General features: G+C 48.8%; 1 pseudogene; it reads left to right on the plus strand.

Moving 5' to 3' along the window:
- Window positions 1–5,626: 5,626 nt before the first annotated feature.
- On the plus strand, window positions 5,627–6,996 carry LOC146721493 (uncharacterized; annotated as a pseudogene).
- The last annotated feature ends 417 nt before the right edge of the window (window positions 6,997–7,413 follow it).

Genomic DNA, 7,413 nt, shown 5'->3' on the forward strand with positions numbered 1-7,413 from the left:
CGTCGAGAGAACGACGGACGGAGTAAACCCCCGACCCGCCGCCTCTCCTCTTCTTTCCCCTCCTCTCCGTTCAAAAAACCAAAGATCAAAATATTCGTGTTCTTATTCTCCCAAATGTTATGATGCGCGGTCCGAGAGCCCCGGATTCAAACCCCGACCTAATCGCATGGGGAGCTTGACTCAAGACTTTCTGTCTGGTTTGTACGCGTTTAAACCCCACACACCAGCATAATTTCGCTACGGCTACAAAGCGAGCGGGGAAAAACCCTTCCCCAAACTCGTATCCGTGGGTAGATCTCGGTAACGCGACGATTCCGCTGCTCTACGAAACGAGAGGGGAACCGCGCGGCCAACACACTAGGCGTGCGCGCCACTAAAGCCATTCGGCTTGCGACCCGACCGTGGGAAAGCTGTCTCGTAATAAATAAGTTGGTTAATTTTGCGCGCGTTCGGCGACGAAAAAGGGGGAAAAGCCGCACCCCTTTAAACCCCGGCGAAGAGGGAAAACGGACGAGCGAGGTCGAAAAAAAAGTTCTCCGGGGGGACAAAGAAAAATTCAAGAAAGAGAAGATTGGCGGCGGCGCGTTCTGCGGGCGATTAATTATTTTATTATTTTTTGGGGTTTTTAAAACAAAAAATTTTATTTTAAAGTTTTCTTCCCCCGGTTTAGAGGGCGCGACTCGACAAAAACCCTTCTCGGGCCGTTTCGGGGGATTCTTCGTTTGTCAAAGCGAGAGCGCGGAAAACGACAATATTAACCCCTTCCCTCTTTTAGTACCCAACCCACCGGCCAAGCGGTCGGGCGACGGTACGGGGAGCGGGGGAAAAAAAGCCGGAAAAGGGGGGAGACTCGAGAAAATACGTTTACGGGCCCCGTCCCGGGCCGGGTTGACTCGGTTTGACGCGCCGAGCGGAAGTAAATTTTTTTATATACCCCCAAACCCCCGGCCAGGCGGCCCGGGGCGACCGCACGGTCCTACGGGCCCCGGGCCCTTGGAGGGGCGAGCGCCCAAGGCGCGTTTTAACGAGACCTAGCGCGGAAGCGAACGATCGAAAAATCCTATTGGACGATAAAATATTTTCACGATTTGCCGTATGGCGAATGTCAAAAAAACGGAAATTTGCATTTTAAAAAAGGAAAGGGGGAAAAAAAACGAAATGCCGGGCATGGGATAAAACACCGACCGGGGGCCCCCCGGGCCGAGGGGGAAATTCCGGGCGGGCGGCAAAATCCGGGTCGGGCGGCACCTCCGGGGGCCCGGGGGAACCTCCGGGAAACCCCGGGCCGGGAAACCCCGGGGCCCGGGCCCCCACCCCCCCCTTGGGCCGGGCGACACCCCCCGGGAACCCGGCCCCCACCGGGGGAACCCCCCCAAAGGGGGGGGGGCCGGGCGACACCTCCCCGGGGGAACCCAACCCGGGCCCACCGGCGAAACCCCCGGTTTCGGGCGGCAAACCCCCGGACGACCCCAAAGATTCTCAGAAATTTAGAGACCCCCGGCAGGGGGACCCCGGAACATTAACGCCGGGTTTTAGGCCCCCCGCAACCCCAAAAAAAGTACGTAACAACGTTTTGGACAAAAGTTACTACTTTTTCGGCGGCCGCTCGAAATTAGGGGCGCTGTCCGATTTCCAAAAATCGAAAAGTTTTCTCTCAAACCCACGTGTCGGGAGAAATAATTTGAATTATTACGGATGATACCCCCAAAAACGCCCAAGGGTTTCGGTGACCGCGATTTCGGTACTGGGACAAAATCGCCCCATGGGAAAACCCCGCGCGCGGGAAAACCGAAGGTCCCTTACTGGGTGATTATCGTGCGGCACCAAAATAAGGCCCGGCCCTTAAAATTGGGGGGGCGGACGGGGACCCCGGGACGGGGGACACCCCCGGAAAGAACCCCAATGATTTTTTCCAAGGGCCGTCGCCGCCCGGCCCGGGACCCCCGGGGCCCCTTGAAAGGGGTAGCCCCCGGGTACGGGGAAAATAAGCTACGATACGGAAATCGTTTCGGACAAAGGGTTTTTAATTTTTGACGTCCCCCAAAGACCCCCGCGAACCCATTTTTACGATATCTGCAATTTCCCCGGGTACCCACTCGTGGATGCACAATCTTCGAGATTTACGCCCCTACTGGAAGAATTTCAGGCAGGATGCCCCATAAGCGAAGCGGAGTGTTTGCACGAATAAACTTTCCCATGAGTCCTCATTTAATAAACCCCCATTTAGCTCGATCCCTTTTGCCCGGTACAAACGGGGAAACTTTTTTGGGGGGAACAGGCGCAAGTTCGCCGGGGGCGGGTTTCTCTCGCCCCCGAGCGGAAAAAAATTTTTCCCGGGGGCCCATACGGGCCCTGTTTGCTTTGATTAGCGGGCCAACCCTCCGGCGGCAACCCCGCCGACCGAAAACCCCAAATACATCGCGGCGTGGGTTTCTTTCGTTGGGGGCGACCCCCCCGGCGGCACGGCCCCTGAACCCAAGTCCGGGTTTGCCCGGGTGTGTTGCATTGTTGGGGGCGCACCTCCGGGGGGCACGCGGGCCCCCGTTTAAATAAGTCCCATTTGCGGGTGTTTCCCTTTTGTTGGCGGGCGAACCTCCGGCCGCACAAGCCCCCTTTTTCCCAAAGTTTCGCCGCGGCGGTTGCTTTCCCCCGGGCGAAAGACAATTTTCCAAGGGCGCTGCGGCCCTGTTGATTTTGCCGGGGGGGAGGGGAGAAATTCTCCAAAATCCGTTCGCGGCGGGGTGTTGCTTATCGCCGGGCGAGCGGGGAAATTCATCCAAGTCCGTTTGGGGGGCGTGTTGGGATTTGCCGGGGAAGCGAGAAAATTTTTCCCAAACCATTGGGGCCCCTGGGGCTTTCGCGGGCGAGCGGGGGAAAATTTTTTCCCAAATCCCACGCGGGTGTGCTTTGGGTTTGGCCCGGGGGACAAAAAACCGGCGGCACGCGCCCCGACCACAAGGATCGCGGGGTTTTTTCTTTTGTAGGCCCGGGGGAACCCCCCCTCCCGGGCCCCACAAGGCTTTTTTCCCAAATTCGTAGGGGTGTTGCTTTTTTTGGGGCGAGGAGAAATTCACCCCCTCCGTTCGCGGCGTTTGGTTTTCCTTTGCCCGGGGGAGCGACCCCCCCAAATTTTCCAAGTCAAATTAGCCCCGGTTGTTTGTTGGCGGGCGGGGGCCCCCGGGGCCCCGCCCCCGGGCCCCCCTCCCAAATCCGATCGCGGCGGGTTTGCTTTCGTTGTCGGGGCACATCCGGCCCCACCCCAAACCGGTTTTTTTTCCCCCTTCGTCGGGCGTGTTTTTTCGCCGGGCGAGCGACCCCAAATTTTTTTCCAAGTTTTGCTCGCCCGGGGTGTTGCCCTTTGGCCCCCGGGCCCAGGAGAAATTCTTTAAAATCCGTTGCCCGGGTTTTTGCTTTGCCGGGCGAGGAGAAAATTACCAAGGGCCGTTTCCCCGGCGTGTTTCTTTCGCCCGGGGGGGGGCGACAAATTTTCCAAGGTTTGCTCCCCGGGTGGGGGTTTGCCGGGCCCAGGAGAACTTCATTTCAAGTCCGGTTTGCGGCGTGTTTCTTTCGCCGGGGGGCGACAAAAATTTTTCCAAGTTCGCTGCGGGTGTTGCTTTCGCCCGGGGGGGGAGCGAGGGAAAATTTTTCCCAAGTCCGGGTTTGCGGCGTTGTTTTTTGCTTCCCGGGAAGCGAGGGAAATTATCCAAAATCCGTTTTGCGGCGGTTGCTTTCGCCCGGGGGAAACGGAAAAAATTTTTCCAATCCGTTTGCGGGGTTGCTTTTGTTTGGGGGCGGGCACCCCCGGGCCGAACAAGACGCTTTTTCCAAATTGCCTGGGGGGTGTTTTATTTCCCCCGGGGGACGCACCCAAAATTTTTCCCCCAAATTTTGCTTTGGGCGTGTTTCTTTTGGGGGGGGGGCGAGGAAAATTTTTCCCCCGTCCGTTTGGGGGCGTGTTGCTTTCGCCGGGCCCAAAACGAGAAAATTTTTCCAAGTTTCCCTTGCGGCGTGTTGCTTTTGCCGGCGAGCGAGAAAAAACTTCCAAGTCCGTCGCGGGTGTTTTCAATTTTGCCGGCCCAAACGAGGGAAAATTAAACCAAATCCCCCTTTTGTGGGGTGTTGCTTTGCCCGAGGGAAAAAATTTTTCCAAGTCCCTTCGCGGGTGTGCTTTTTCGCCGGGCGGGGGGAGGGAAAATTTTTCCAAGTCCCCTTGCGGGTTTTGTTGGGGGGGTTTTTCGCGGGCGGGGGGCGAGCGGGGAAATTCATCCAAGTCCCCTTCGCGGGGGGTGTTGCTTTCGCCCTTTGAAGTGGGGGTTGTTAACCCAAAGACGAATCCCCAACCGAGGGCTTTAGTCTCAAAAGATGCAGCTGGTAAAAACTTACCGAGTACCCAAAACCCCTAGGGACCCAAGTCGTCTACAGACGATTCCCAGTTTTCGACTCGAACTTGCGAAACCCCCTGACGACCCTTAGAAAGCCGTGCCGTGTAGGGTGAGGGTCCCCGGGGCGGGGATGGCGCCCCTAATCCAAAAAGGGGTCGTTTCGACGACCGGCCCCCGGGGCCCGGGCGCCCAGTAGGGGCACAGTTTTGAGCCTTTCGACTCACGGGGGCTCCGGAGATATCATTGCCCCCCCCTTTGATAGGGGAGGGTTTGGCCTTAGAGGCGTTTAGGGCCCTAATCCCACGGTGGTAGCTTGCCCCCACCGGGCCCCTCGACCGAGTGCGTGAACCCAAAATTTTCCCAACCTGCGGTTCCCCTCGTACCCCCGACAGGAAAAGGGTTACCCTTTGCAATGAAAAGGCTCAGTAGGGTAAAAAATAAAAGTCTCACGACCCGGTCAAACCCCGTCACGGCCTTGGCGGGGGAAAAAATCCGACGTTGGCGAAACTGCTTTGCCCCAAAATAGGAAGAGCCGCCCCGGGAAAAAAACCAAAAACGGGCCGTCGCTTTTGGGAAAGTTGGCCCCCCAAAAAAGCCCGTTATCCCTGTGGTAAAATTTACTGACACCCTTGTTTTAAAATTTTATTCCCAAACCCAAAAAGGGTCGATAGCCCGTGGGTTTTTTGCCCCGTTCCCATGCCCTAAGAACATGAGATCAAGCCGTTTTTCCCCTTTTTCTCTACGCGAGGTTTTTGTCCGCGAGTGGCCCCTTTGGACCCCCCCCTGCGTTATTTTTTGGAAAAGAATGTTTCCCCCCCAGTCAAAAATCCCAAACCTGGCCCGGTTCCCCCGAATGGATTACGCGGGAGTTAAATTTAAAGGGGGACCCGGGGAGGCCCCACGCCCTCCCGACCCCGTTGGCTCTAAAAAACCGGGACCGGCCCGGGGGCGCGAAAGCCCCCGGGGCACGCGCGGCCATCAGCATACAGTCCAAATTAATATAATAAAGCAATTATGAAAAGAATATGGCCGTCTGAGATTGGCGCTTATATACAGACATCCTATGTTTGTTATCAGCGGTTAGGAATATACAATGTATTTTTATTTTTATCAAACAGTCATAAATTAAAGAAAATTATCTGTAGTAAAAGTAGTATTCAAATTTAAGTTTAAGTGATCTTTGAGTATAAAATATATAAGAAACCAAAATCGATTTTTACTAGCCAACACTTTTATACTTTTAGATCCTATTATAAAGCATAGACCAATTAAATTAGCTGAACCAATATCCGATATAGATGGTGGCTGCGGAAATACCTTCAAAAAATCGACGATCATCAAACGAGCCAAAAAAAATACGGTTCATTCTCCTGAAAATTCTGATACCAGCGAACACAAGCATCAATACATTAAAAACTCTGCAGAATGAGTTAGAGTTAGTATAATTGTCCAATCCACCAAAGCTTTAACAATAATAAGACAAAATCTGTGGCAATAAATACACCATTACTACCAGGTGAAAAAAATTAGCGAGTAAAAAAAATGTCAAGTTCTTCTGATAATTCATATCGAACTGACACAATCACTGATTTAGATTGAAGCTTCTAATATATCAAACATTAAAAAAAGCACAAAGACTTATGCATAAGCCCAAACCACTGATAAAAATTATACGAAAATACTAGGCCTCCGATACAAATGAAGTAATGAAAAATATTAAGCTCAAGTCTAAAAAGTCTGCGTTACATCTAGTAAATCTATAAGTTCACACGAACAAAAAAATCGAACTCAAATCCGATGAGACCTTGGTCCACCAAAATTCACGATACAATATCTACAATCCTATACTTGTAATGCTGAGATTGATGTAATGTACAAATATTCTGTTATTATTTTAATTTTTTTACAAGCTTACCTACATCTATATATATTATATTATTAATTTTACTTTTTTTATTTACTTCCGTGTAACCTATATTTAAAATGGTAATTAATTCGTGAATATTTCTCTAATCTGACATGATAATTACAATAATATGTGTCAATTATTTTGCAGATTTTCATAATTTAATTATCATGAAACTAAATGCAGTATTGTTAAATCTTACAACAATTGATGAACGTTTAATAAAGTTGGATAATCACATAAGAAAAAATGAGGAACCGGAGGTTAAAAAAAAATGACATTATGATTTCGATTTCAGCCGATACCGTAGAACAGTTACAAGAATTGATAATCAATTAAAAAACAAATGTGTTGCTGCAGAAATGTATATACAAAATATTATCATTTTATACTTACGATTAGAAACATTTTATTGAATGTCCTTATAAAAAAGCAATATTTTGGACATATTTATTATTTATATAATGTTAAATAATTTAAAGAAGTTAAAAGACAAGTAATGTTAACTTTTTTATCAGAGAAAACAAATGTTTATTATTTTGATATTTTAGATCATAAACTAATATTAATTAAATTATTTTATATTTTTAGACAAGACAATTGAGCTTTTAGGAGGTAAGGATCATCATGATGTGATTTCGTACATGATGAAACATATTTTAACAAATAAATTAGCAATGGAATATAGTTGGGCTGGTGCAAAATTGAAAAATGCCTTTAAAAATCTTCGCATTACTATATGTATCATAAGTAAGTATATAAATATTTAATCACAGAAATGTTTTTATTGACATATTTTTGATATATAGCATTCTATGCATGGTTATATTGGATGATGCTATTAGAAACTCTAATATCATTATTCAATAATATGTAATCATAGGAATATAAAATAATTTTGAATAGTATATATACATATATACATATATATATATATATAAAATTAAGTCGCTTTAAATTTTATATAATCTATAACCACACATATCTGTTTAAACTTGTTGTTAGATGCTGCGCGAACTTCAAGAACCAATTTAACAAATAAGGAAGTTGAGGATATAATTGCAAGATGGCTAATTTTAGCCAAGCAGAGATTTGACCGAGATTTGTAAGTTATATATAATATAC

This window comes from Nylanderia fulva, unplaced genomic scaffold, assembly GCF_048542155.1.
Source record: "Nylanderia fulva isolate GAGA-0341 unplaced genomic scaffold, ASM4854215v1 Scaffold466, whole genome shotgun sequence".
Lineage (NCBI taxonomy): Eukaryota > Metazoa > Arthropoda > Insecta > Hymenoptera > Formicidae > Nylanderia > Nylanderia fulva.